Consider the following 12,588-nt stretch of genomic DNA (forward strand, 5'->3'; position numbering starts at 1 on the left):
TATTTAAATGATATTCGTGCTGGATACAGTAGTCTTGGTTCGAGGCCCTTCTGTTTCATTGCATTAAGTATATCATGCCATTCTCTTCTGGCCTGTAGGGTTTCTGTTGAGAAGTCTGATGATAGCCTGATGGGTTTTCCTTTGTAGGTAACCTTTTTTTTCTCTCTGGCTGCCTGTAATACTTTGTCCTTGTCTTTGATCTTTGCCATTTTAATTATTATGTGTCTTGGTGTTGCCCTCCTTGGATCCCTTGTCATGGGAGTTCTGTGTACCTCTATGGTCTGAGAGGCCATTTCTTCCCCTAGTTTGGGGATGTTTTTGGTAATTATTTCTTCAAAGACACTTTCTCTCCCTTTTTCTCTCTCTTCTTCTTCTGGTACCCCTATAATGCGTATATTTTTCCGTTTCGATTGGTCACTCAGCTCTCTTAAAATTCTTTCATTCCTGGAGATCCTTTTATCTCTCTCTGCATCAGCTTCTCTGCGCTCCTGTTCTCTGTTTTCTAGTCCCTTAATGGTCTCTTGCATCTCGTCCATTCTGTTTTGAAATCCTTCCAGAGCTTGTTTTATTTCTGAATTCTCCTTCCTTAGTTCTTGCATATTTCTCTGCAAGTCCATCAGCATGGTTATGAGTTTTGTTTTGAATTCTTTTTCAGGAAGACTGGCTAAATCTATCTCCCCAGATTCCTTCTCAGGGGAAGATGTAGCAGATGCCGAAGCTGTCTGGGTTAGTCTTGTCTGGATCATATTTTTTTGCCTTTTCATGTTGACAGGTGCTATTGACTGTCAGCTGGGAGGGCCAAAATTTTCACTTGCTACTGGCCTTTCTTTACTGGGACAACTGCGACCCCTAGTGGCTTGTGTTGGGTAATTGCATGTAGAGTGGGTCTTTGTGTCTTGCCTGGCCGGAAGGGAGAAATTTCCCTTTCTGCGGAATTTGTCTCAGGCTGCTTCTCTTCTTTCGCAGCGCCTGGTGGGGTAATGGATGGGGGGGCTGCTTGACTGTTTGCCTCTGTGAGGGGTCTCAGAGCTGTTGCCCAGGGAGTTAGTGCACCCGGTTTTACCTGTAATTTCCAGCTGCTGTACTGTGACCTGGGTTGTTTCTGTCAAGCTGTTAAGTCCCTGTCCCTTTAAGACTTTCAAAAAGCCCCCGCTTTTCTTTGTCACAGGGGCATCAGCTTCGGTACCCGCTCAGAGGTCTTACTCCCTGTTCCCCCAGTATCCAGGGTCCCCTGGGCACGTACTGTGTCTGCGCTCTGGCCCGGATGGCTGGGGCTGGGTGTTCGGCAGTCCTGGGCTCCGTCTCCCTCCTGCTCTGCCTATTCTTCTCCCGCCGGGAGCTGGGGGGAGGGGCGCTCGGGTCCCGCCGGGCCGGGGCTTGTATCTTACCCCTTTCACCAGGCGCTGGGTTCTCGCTGGTGTAGCTGCAGTCTGGTCACTGTCCTGCATCTTCTGGTCTCTCTTTTAGGGCTAGTTGTGTTTGTTGTATTTTCAAAAGTATATATGTTTTTGGGAGGAGATTCCCACTGTCCTACTCACGCCGCCATGTTGGCTCCCCGGAATAAACATCTTACTGAGTTGTAATGGTTACAAAATACCACAACAGTTTTACAAGACCACACTGGAAATAATGTCTTACAGACATTTATAATATCTTATAAGGAGTAAGATTTGGCCTAATATCAATTGTTTATATCTTGCCTTAAAAAAGTTACATAAGATTTATTTCAAATCCTCACTTCATTAAGCTTAAATTTTTATTTGCACATAGGGGGGCAACAGTGATGATGTACTACATCTCTGTCATTCTCATTATCATGAAATATTTAAGCATATCCAGCACTATCTTGTAGCTAGCTTGAAGTTGCCAGATTACTTCCTTATGCTACAGGCTTTTGCACCACTTCATAGTGAAACCAAAATTGATTTGTTTTCAATCTGCTGCTTATCATCTTGACATCAGCAGACCAGCTGGTATGATGAAGACAGGATCAGCCCAGAAACCTCTCAAAACAAATTTATGTAATGATTCCCCCCTCTCCCTATCTCTTTTTTATTACATTTGAGGCTTGCTGTGGTTCAGGAACAGTTGGAGAACATGTCTTTTCAAAGACAGAAAACCTCAAATCTTTCACAAATTTGTTATCAGGATGAATTTTACTGTTGAATGCTCATTTACAGTAGAATATGCTTCTTAATGATGGAATAAAAAAGTTTTTCAATAAATTGTTTCCCCACATGGGGAAAAGAAATGAGCTTTATGTCAGTATATTTATGACAAAGATAGTATTTAAGAATTATATCAGTATCATGTTCTGTTTATGCAAACTAGTACAAAAAAATCTAGGATGCTTATTATGCATATTGTTACTGAACAACTCTGAAGGTGGCTTGTTACCACCTGCCTGATATCCCAAACATAATTCTCCTTCACCTTCCTTCTCTTACCTTCTTTTTTTTTAACAGGTGCTCAGTCCAGGTCTTACGGATTCCTAAGAAAACCATGAGAGGCATTACCTTGATGAAGGATTGCCACCTTCAGCAATTGAAAAATAAGAATAACAAAGGTACAATTCCAAGTAAGGTCATATTTAATGGCTTATGTGGAAACTTAATGTGTTCATTTTGAAACTAGCTGATCTGGAATGAAGAAGAGTTTGTTTTCCATTCAGAATTTCCCTTTATGCCTCTAATAATTCCCCTGCATCTCTTCTTTTCTCAAAAATAATTCCACAATAGTATTACCTAGGGGTTACTTTTTCATTTGATTTCTCAAGTAAATGAGTCATGCTGTTCTCTAGGGCATCTTTTACTAATAAGCTTCTTTATTTGGGCTGAAGCAATGGTGACCCTGAGTGCTGGCAAGCAGTGGAAATAATTACTTGGATCCCCAAAAGTGCATTTGATTGTGAATAAGTCCAAGCACACTTTGAGAGATACACATACTTTTTATTTTCTTCTACATCCCCTCTCTTTCCACACCAATGTTTGTCACTAGGTTGTATCTTTTTTTCACACTTATGCCATACCCAGGCTTAAAAATTTTTTGAGCAGTATTTTACATGCAGCTTTATTCAAATCAGTAAGAAGTATCCTTTTCCCAAACCAAAAAATTAGAAGTTACTGAAATGATCTAAGGGGCTTCTTCTACTACTTGCCAACTTAAAAATATATGTATATATATATAGCTTTCCTTGTATATGTATCTCCCTTCAAAGGGAAGTATGACTTTTGAATTTGGTTTTGTAATTCATTCTTGTTTTACTGACTTTATTCAGTACAATGAGGGTTTGAGAATACCATCAGGTATATTGCTTAACGATTCCCATATAGCTAACCTCTGACCCATGCATACATAGACTTTTGTACATTCACCTTAAAATTGAGGTAAGTCACTATGCCCAACAATAAATTGAAATGTGTGCAGAATGGACTAAAAATATCTTGCATTTCTATGGCACATTGCAATTTAAAATTACATAGTTCTTCATTATCATGCGTGCTCCAACTGTTCTTGATTCAAAGAGTTCCAAAGACTAAAGGAAACAATGCAGGCAAGTTCTTGACACACCAGTAGGTGACAATAAATAGGAATCTTGTTTCTGTTACTGATTTTTCATCTTCTTCCATGAAAGACACGTTTCTCTGCTATCTGTTCTCATAAATCTGTTAGTCTTTTCCTTCAGTTAACATTGAAATCAAGTTATAGCCACAGACTTTCACTAAACCCAGGTTTTCTTTCTGAAAGGGATTGAGTAATTCATAGTTGCATAAATTTCTTAGACTGCATTCTACATCTACACACCTTTCTCTCAGTTTCGTGACTCTAGATTTCACCAGGATCAACTGGAAATATTACACTGGCTTTTTATGAACTTTTTCAAGCAATTTTTAATTAGCATTTAATTATCCAGCTCTTTAAAAATAATATTTTCTCTCCCTACATTCCTCTGTCAGTGAACTCAATTAGTTCTTTTTTTTCCATTACTTTTCAATTGCAAAACTATAACTTTAACTCTTTTGAGAAGAGTTGTTATAAGACTGTCAGATTGAAGGAAAGAAATAAATAGAGGAGGTGTTGCTTCTAAGAACTGCAAGATGGAGCACTTCTACATAAGTCTAACAATCACAAACAGGATCAATCCAGAACCAGGCACAAATTATTTTTGAACATTAAGCTTTAATCAATTTGCTTTAGAAAGAAATAAAATCTTACCATGTGGTCATCAGAATAGATAATCCTATTATCTTTGCCCTATAACATGGTTGTGATCCTCAGCAACAAGCCACCACTCACAAAATGTTACTTTGATGACATTTTCGGTAGCATAGTAACACCTGCTCCAGTCTGAAGAAAGAAAATACTGTTGAGCTTTAGTAGCATAATGAGCACTGGTAGTTGCTCACCCACAAATTATTATACCCACCTTCTTCCTTGTTCACAAGAATCCCAATTTTGTTCACACTCATTCATTAAATCCCAATTTTTACCAGGTATCAAACCTCCTTTGGCTTCAGGGCTGCTGGCCCCATCTCCAGCTCCAGCACTGGCACTAGACTAAGGGAAGAGTCACTACTTATCCAATTCCCTTTGCCAACAATGGTGTTATGTAGGATGGACATGTGAGAGACTTTGGGAGAATGAGATAAGACATCTGATGAGAGGATTCTAAAAAGAGATGAAGAAGAAAGGGCCCTTCTTCTGCTTGTGGATATTAGTATGTTATGTCTGCATGTTGTTCTAAAACTGCAGGACCCACCTTGGGACTATGAAGGAAGTCATCCTGAAAGGAAATGCTGACTGGCATAGTAGAAAGATGAAATTAGAATATTCTTATGACAGTAGAAAACTGCTGAGTTAACTAACATTGGGACTGTCCTACCTATAGAGATCCTGCTATGTAAGATAATGAATCTCTTCATTATTTAAGACATGTTAGGGTCCTCATATTTGTAGCCAAAATAATACTAACTGAGCTGCAGCAATATCATTTTTATGGCATGCTTGCAAGGGCCAAAAGTTGCCCATCACTTTCGTACCAGGCCAGGAGGATCTGCCCATCCTTTATAGCATTCTAAGACCTATCAGCTTCCAACTGGGTTATTGCAACTTAGAAAGGAAAGGTGATTCAAAGCATTAAGGAAAATAATAAATATGTCAAATATGAAAAAGTGAGAGCAATACATAACACCCACCCGAGATAGATAGATAACCAAAGGACGTGCCTGAATAGCTTTCCTTATATATGTAGCTTTCCTTATATTTGTCATTCTGGAATGCCCACCCATAATGAATGAATGCTTAAAGGTTATCTGAGTAAGGCATGTGAAATTGAAAATGATATGGGTAGAATAGAATGCTGGCCAGGTATGACTTAGGAGGAGCTATGATAGGAATAAATGTAAAGTGTTTGACTTAGGTTCTAGAAAAGGCAGTATACAAATTTAGGAAAAAGCTAAAAAGAAGCCTTAATGGTTTTGATTTGTTCTCAAATTTGACATATACTAGTAATGTTATGTGGCTGACATAAACTTATAATATGTCTTCCTTCATCAAGCATAATATCTATACAGGTGATTTTCAGCCCACTAGATATCAAAATAATCTTGTGTCTTTTGAAAAATATAAATATCTGGGCCCAACTCCAGACCTAATGAATCAGAATATTTTGGAGTTGGACCTAGCTTTATGCATTTTGTAAAATTCCATAGGCAACAGCTGATTAACAGGTCTAGACTCTAGATCAAGCAAGATCTGCTGAACTTGCTCTAAATAGGTCTCATCAGTGGAACTTGAATTAGTTCTGGATACTACAGTTTCAAAAAAGACATTTAAAATTTGGAATGCACACATAGAAAGCCAACCAAGAGGGTGAGGAGTTTGGTATTTATGTCATATGATGGGTAGGTGAAAGACCCAAGAATATTTGAACTAGAACTGAAAGTACTCAGAAGGAGCCCATGAAAGGAAACTATATACACATGTTGGATATTTAAGATTTGACATGCGGAAGAGAAGCTACTCTGATACCTCTGAAGTAAAGGATTAGAGTACTAATTAGTGAAGTTAGATGGCAACACATTTTAGATCAATATAAAGAAAACTTTTTAAGAAGTTTTCCCTGGTAAAAATTGGGAGAAGCCCCACTGTATTCTACACTAGCTCTCCTGTAATACTAACACTTTCTGTTTTGCATTTATTATTTGTATCTGTGATCTGCATTCTAACAATTTTACAAATGTGTTTAATTTCTCCTAATTTCTAAAATTCCCCCCACTGAATTCCTCCAAAATTGAATGTACCACCGTGCATGTGGTACAGTCAGTAACTTTTGATTAAATAAATGAATTAAAAAATGAGCCACAACAAGTAGGTAATTTGCTCAGGATCACAAAAGTAATTTGTACTCTACCAAAATCTGAGTCTACATATTATATAGAGCAGTATTATTATTAATATTATTATTTAATTATTAAGCAATTCTGTTACAAACTTAGATAACTAGAAACAAGAAAAGAGCATATGGACTTTGATTCAGCTCTTCAAGGGCAGAAAAGGAAAGGAAGCAACAATTTTTGTAAAAGTCCTCTGATTTTCCTCTCTGGAAAAAGAAAACCAGAAAATCTGTCGGTTTTCATATTTTTTTAACTGATATTCACCTTTAATAATTAAAACCAAGCTTAAGTACCTCAAACCAAGATCTTTCAGGGAAGTCACTAAATATATAACTGCCTAAGTTCACAAATATCCAGATACCTTCATTTCTAATAAAGGAGATAGTATCGTGAATTTCAGAACCTTTCCCTGAACAAATACATCTGGAAAATGCTGTTCTTATGCCATCATATTAAGAAATGTCAATAAATCATTTTAATAGCTTCTCTACCATGTCACACATGGAAAAGACAAAGAAGATGTCTTTCAAGCCACAAGAAATAGATGGAAAAAAATGTAAAATCAGAGAACTTTGTAGAAAAACATAGCAAAATACATAAACTATTATGAAAGGTTACTGTTTTATACAAACTGGCAATTCATATGAATAACTAGCAGTATGCTTGAAGTTAGTGTCAACATTTATAAAAGTTTTCACAGCCAATTTCAGAGAGAAAATCAGTTATGCTGAAGAGCTAAGATTCTCTTAAGGAGCAATAAATTATGCTGAAGATACTTTAAACAATTGAATCAAAAGAAAAAAAGGAATAGTCATATTATAAAGAAGCCCAATAAGAGCTGCTAAATGTAAAAACTGTGAGTTTTATCATTTTAATTATTCCAACTGTTCTTATTATAAATTTTCTGTAAAACCACTGAAAATAAGTTTGTTGAAGGAAAGTGCTCTCTCTCTCTCTCTTCTCATCTTTGGCCAAGCAATGATACTGCCACATCCAGGAACATCACTGTCAGGTACCACTCTCTATTCCCAGTTCTTCTTCTCTGCCTACATTGTGCTCATCCTTTAAGTTTCAGATGATAAATTCTTCAAAGATTCTTTCCTAAACATCCTCCACAAAACTGATTTGAGCATCCTCTAAAAGATGAGCACTAGTCCTAGCACCCTGTGCTGACCCCTAATCTAGCACAAACCATAGCACCTTGTCATATCTTATTTACTTAAACTCCCCCCATGTGCATGCTTACTTAAACATGCACACACACATGTATACAAACTCCTTCTGGGCCAGGACATAGCATCTAGCATCTTCCCCAAAACACAGTGTGACAATGAATTCATTGTCATAAAAAAAAACAATTTTTTTGCTCTTGGTTAAAAATAATCCACATGTTCCCATTTTTAATTGTGTTCTGCAACATTCTCCATCCTATCTCCTGGTCAGAAGCAGGAGGAGTCCTCTGCCCTTAGACAGGTTGAAAAACTGGTTGAAGTTTAGTGCATGGGTCCCTTTTGATATTTTTGCATATTGATTTTTCACTTTGAAAACAAAGAAAATGTATATCATATCATTTATTTTAAATCATTACCATGAAAACCTTTCACAAAACATCAAATTGTAGGTGGTCAAACTTTCAGGACTCATTACAATATTTTCAGATGACTGGGTCTTATTTTTTCAATTTTGTATTTTTTAGAAAAATATTTGCTGTATCTCACTGTAATCATTGTTGTGAGATTTTTAAAGCCCATTCCATATTAGGAAAATCCACTTAAAAGTCACTGTCAAGCTGACCAAACACATGTGATATTTGTTTATGTTTTTCATACACTGACAGAGGTACAAAGATGGTGCATCCCTTTGTCAGATATTATATTAAGTGAATTGCATTATGGATTCCCTGTTACAATGGAACATTGGGGGAGCACCATAGTGGTACTCAGTGGAACAAGTACCATAAAGTGGTACCTGACAGTGACGTCCCTGGATGTGGCAATATCATTGATTGGCCAAAGATGAGAGAGAGAGTGTATGAATGACTTTTTGTCCATTCACATATGAATCAGTCACACACAGGGACAACTAAGGCATGAAAACACAGTCTTAGCCAAGGACTAAACATGAACCATTTAAATCGTTCAGAGCACAAGCCAAGCTGCGTGGTTGTGTAAGGCAGCCAGATTCAGTCTGCTAGCCAAAAACAGCCATTTCTGATTTTCTAGATCCAACATGAAACCCTGACACAATTGAATCTAAACAAAAATATGTTACATAACTTCAGCCCATGGTTTAGATCTTAATGCCCTTAATTGTCTCAGGCAGGAGTTGTCTGTAATGACATGCCAAGTGCACATGGGCACACCCATGCTCTTTACCATTTGTTTGTTCTGATGCAATCTGTATTTCTGTATTAAGTGCCCTGCCCTCATTCTGTATCCTTCTGGCAATCTGGAAACATTTTAGAGCCTGTGGGGTTCCTGGGAACACTCTGGTTGATAGTAGAGTGGAGCAACAGAAATCCGTTAACAACATATACACTCACCTCAGTTCTTCAACAGCGTTCCCCCTCTGACCCACACACAAATACCTATGTACAGAGCTTGCTAAAGTTCAGAAGAAGAACTTTGGAAGAGTAGACCATCTTAGTGATTCAAATTTTTAGTGTTACTCCGGGAGCCACCATGATCATGTGAGGTAAGTTTTTGAGTTAAACATAGCTGCACTGAGTTAATTCTCCTTTGGTTAAAGCTGGCTTATGGCATATTACCAATAGTTAAGCAACTCTACAGAAGCACTTTATAGCAAGCCAGGCCAAATTTTTCCATGTATTTCTCTGCCTGGTTAGCCAAGATTTAATCCACTATGGCATACTGTCTAAGACGTAGGGAAAAAGAAAACAGCTATGTTACCCTTGATCATTGCAGTATAATGCAAGGTATACAGGTGAGGTGAGGTAGGGATGTGGGGTGACGCCATAGATTCCAAGAGGTGTAAGCCAGAAGGAAGACTGTCAAAACAAGAATGAAATCTTAACCTCTAGCTAGAGGAGAAGTGCCACCTTGGAGAAGTCATTAAAATTCTCTAAGCATAAATTTCTACCAGCTTGCAACTACATTCTTACTTGAACCTTACATAAATACCGTGAATATTGGTTAAGTATATAATTAGGTATATTCAAGGTCTTTTTCCAAGTATATTAACTTATCAACCCTAATGGAAACCTTTCACAATTTTGTAAAACTCATTAACACATTTTCCTTATGAAATAAAAATGATGCATGTAAGAGAAATGCAATTTCAACATATATTAATTAATTTCCTCCTTGTTTGGATTTAACCTTCAATAACAAGATGTAACACCAAGAAACAAACATCAGAACACATTATGAAATACCAAGATAAATGCCTTGTGGACAGAGGATGAAAGTTTCACTGTAGAAATTGACAATGGTTGAAAAGGGAAACTGAACTGAAGAATTAAAATATAGTATGTCTTAATGAAGAACTCCAAAACTATAAATATATTCAATTTAGACTTATTGCTCTTCTAAAGGAAGAATAAAGAATATCATGAGGAAATAGGAAACTAATAATGACAAATCAACCTACTAGCTATACCACCAGAGTAAAAGTGATACCAGAACCAATTTTAATTAAGGTTCATTTGCTGTTTATACCCTTTGCAGCTAGGACAATTTCCAGACAAGAACACATAATTTTCCTTAGTAAAAAAAAAAAAGAGGGAATTTTAAGTTTTAAAAAATCAACAACAACAAAAAAGCAATGTAAATAGGCAAGACACATTAAATTATTCCAACTCTTACAAGAAACAAAAAGAAAATTCTTTTGGAAATTCATGATTAAACATATTTATTGACAGCTTCCTAAAAGCTCTAATGTACTGTTTAAAATTCCTTGAGCTTATCCAGTTTTAAGATGTTTTATTTCAAGTTCAGAAAGTTATGATGAAATGCTAATTTTATTACTTAATTTATGAGAACATAAATTTTTCTTTCCTAAAAAAGGTCTTACTACATTCTCAAGATACTTTCTATTCCTTTTTTAATGTGTCAAGACAAAATTATGCATGTGTATGCAATAAAAAATATATAATTTACATCCAAAATATAAACTTCATTTAATCTGTACATTATAAAGTAAAAATTTACGAATAAACCAAAAACAATAATAAAAGCTCTTTTCTGACTAAAATCTTTTTGTTCATTTCTTGATGCTTTTAAAATGGTTATTGTATATGAATGAATACATACATCAAACAGATACTGAAACCCTCAGAGGTCATTTCTCGCTTTATACAGTAATGAAAAATTCAAGGCAACTCTCAGAAAATAGCTGGCACAGCACCCTACTAGGCTGACATCAAAGAAGCTGCTGATGTTAATAGTTACTTTCAAAAAAAAAAATTACTTAGTTGGGACTCTGATGATATTGTTATCCCACCTTCTGAGCATGACAATCTTACTTTGACAAGAACAAAGAGGAACCAGCTGTTCTCCCAGAAGCATATTAGAAATCAGGGAGCTATTATTCTTCAAGAGGTATTCTTGAGAGATACCCTAGATCTCTGAGGGTTTCTTTATTATACAACACCCAAAGAGTCAATCCCTTCCACCTCCCACTATCAGTGATGATCAGAATCTACTTGAGAATAAGGAAATTTACTTTAGGAAACTTAAGAAATGAGACCTTCACTATATATGCCAGAGCTTGAATGTTGGGGCTGGAGTTTGAAGGGTCTTGATTAAGAGACTAACAAGTTGGACTTGGTTAGAAAGGCCATTACTAGCTCATTAAAGCAGGGGATTACATAATCTCAATAAAGTAGAGTAAGCTATCTACTATGGGATGGGTAAGTAATTAAGCATATGAAAATAGTGAAAAATAATTGGTGCAATAGCTCCCATATATTCTGGAACATCTATAACAGGTAAGTGGAAGATAAAGCCATACTGAGAACCTAGCTGAGAGGAGCTGCACAGACCTCACTCCAAAATTTGTCATGGATTTCTGCAATAAAGCTTGGTTACCTGACAGCAGAGAAAGCAGGTAATGGGGAGACCCACCGTTAGAGATTAACAAGGCAATGGAAATATGGAAATGTAGAAATGACTAACCGTGGGTCTAGAGGGACAAGCAATGCAAGTGAATTATACAAGAGGCTTATGAGCCTAGATGATACTGTGAGGAGGGGTTGAAGAGTGACTGGAAGTGTAAGAGCAGTGAAATACAACAAAAGAGAAATGGTCGCCTACATTTTTCCTGCATCTAAGGCACTGAATGGTGGATTGCACCAAAACACTCTCTCCAAATATGGCCCAAAAAATCAGACTGGACAGAATCACTTTGGCTGTGTCTGGAGGAAGAGTTGTCATGCAGCATCAGTAGACCAAGAGAAGGTGATTCTTGCAGTTGGAATAGATGGATCTTCTGATCCTCCTCCAGTCAATCACCTGAGAGTCAGTTTGGTTCAAAACACAATTTTAAAAAATTGAATTAATCTTGGTTAAATTCAGAAAAGTGGACAGGATTTTCATTGCTAACATCATGATTTCTACCATTCCTAAAACAAACATTAACTAAGCCACTGCAACAGCATAGTATGCATTTTCCTTTTATATATAAAACCTGATTTAAAATAGAGCATTGTTTTTCTGATCATCTCTCTTTTATAAGCTAGGATGTCATAAAAAGTGTACATGAAACTATCAACAAAAGGTACTAGTTTTATAAAATGAATACAATGTAAATCAAAGCTACCATTCTTTTCCAGGTAATATGGAGCTCTATTTTTTTTTTCAGTAAATATATTAATTCATTGAGGTTGGTCTGTGTGTTTTTACTAGCCCATTAGATTCTCAATGAGATTTTTCTCTCTAAAGAAATCAGAGATACTGAATCAATATAGTCTCCTACAGAAAGTACACAGCAGTCTGACATTTGGGTGACATAGGATGACAAACATCCTAATTATGGATCAGTGATAAAAAATATGGGAATATCTATTTAATCAGTTATGTCCTTAACACTTTTAAATTTATATATTCCACAGCAAACATTATTTGTAGGGTATTGCTCACCAGGTAATCATTTACATATGCAACTGTCATGGTTTATAAGATATCCAAACATAGAATAGTAACAGAATAAGATACAAGTGTATAAATGTATATAT

General features: G+C 36.5%; 1 protein-coding gene across 1 annotated transcript in view; it reads right to left on the reverse strand.

Annotated features, from left to right (window-relative positions):
• INPP4B (inositol polyphosphate-4-phosphatase type II B) overlaps positions 1-12,588 on the reverse strand; it is a 948,429-nt gene that overhangs the window by 802,561 nt on the left and 133,280 nt on the right. The window contains exon 3 of the mRNA XM_057502657.1: positions 11,759-11,866. The gene's annotated coding sequence lies outside the window, so the exon portion shown is untranslated. The remainder of the gene's footprint in view (positions 1-11,758; positions 11,867-12,588) is intronic.

This window comes from Manis pentadactyla, chromosome 5 (genome assembly GCF_030020395.1).
Source record: "Manis pentadactyla isolate mManPen7 chromosome 5, mManPen7.hap1, whole genome shotgun sequence".
Lineage (NCBI taxonomy): Eukaryota > Metazoa > Chordata > Mammalia > Pholidota > Manidae > Manis > Manis pentadactyla.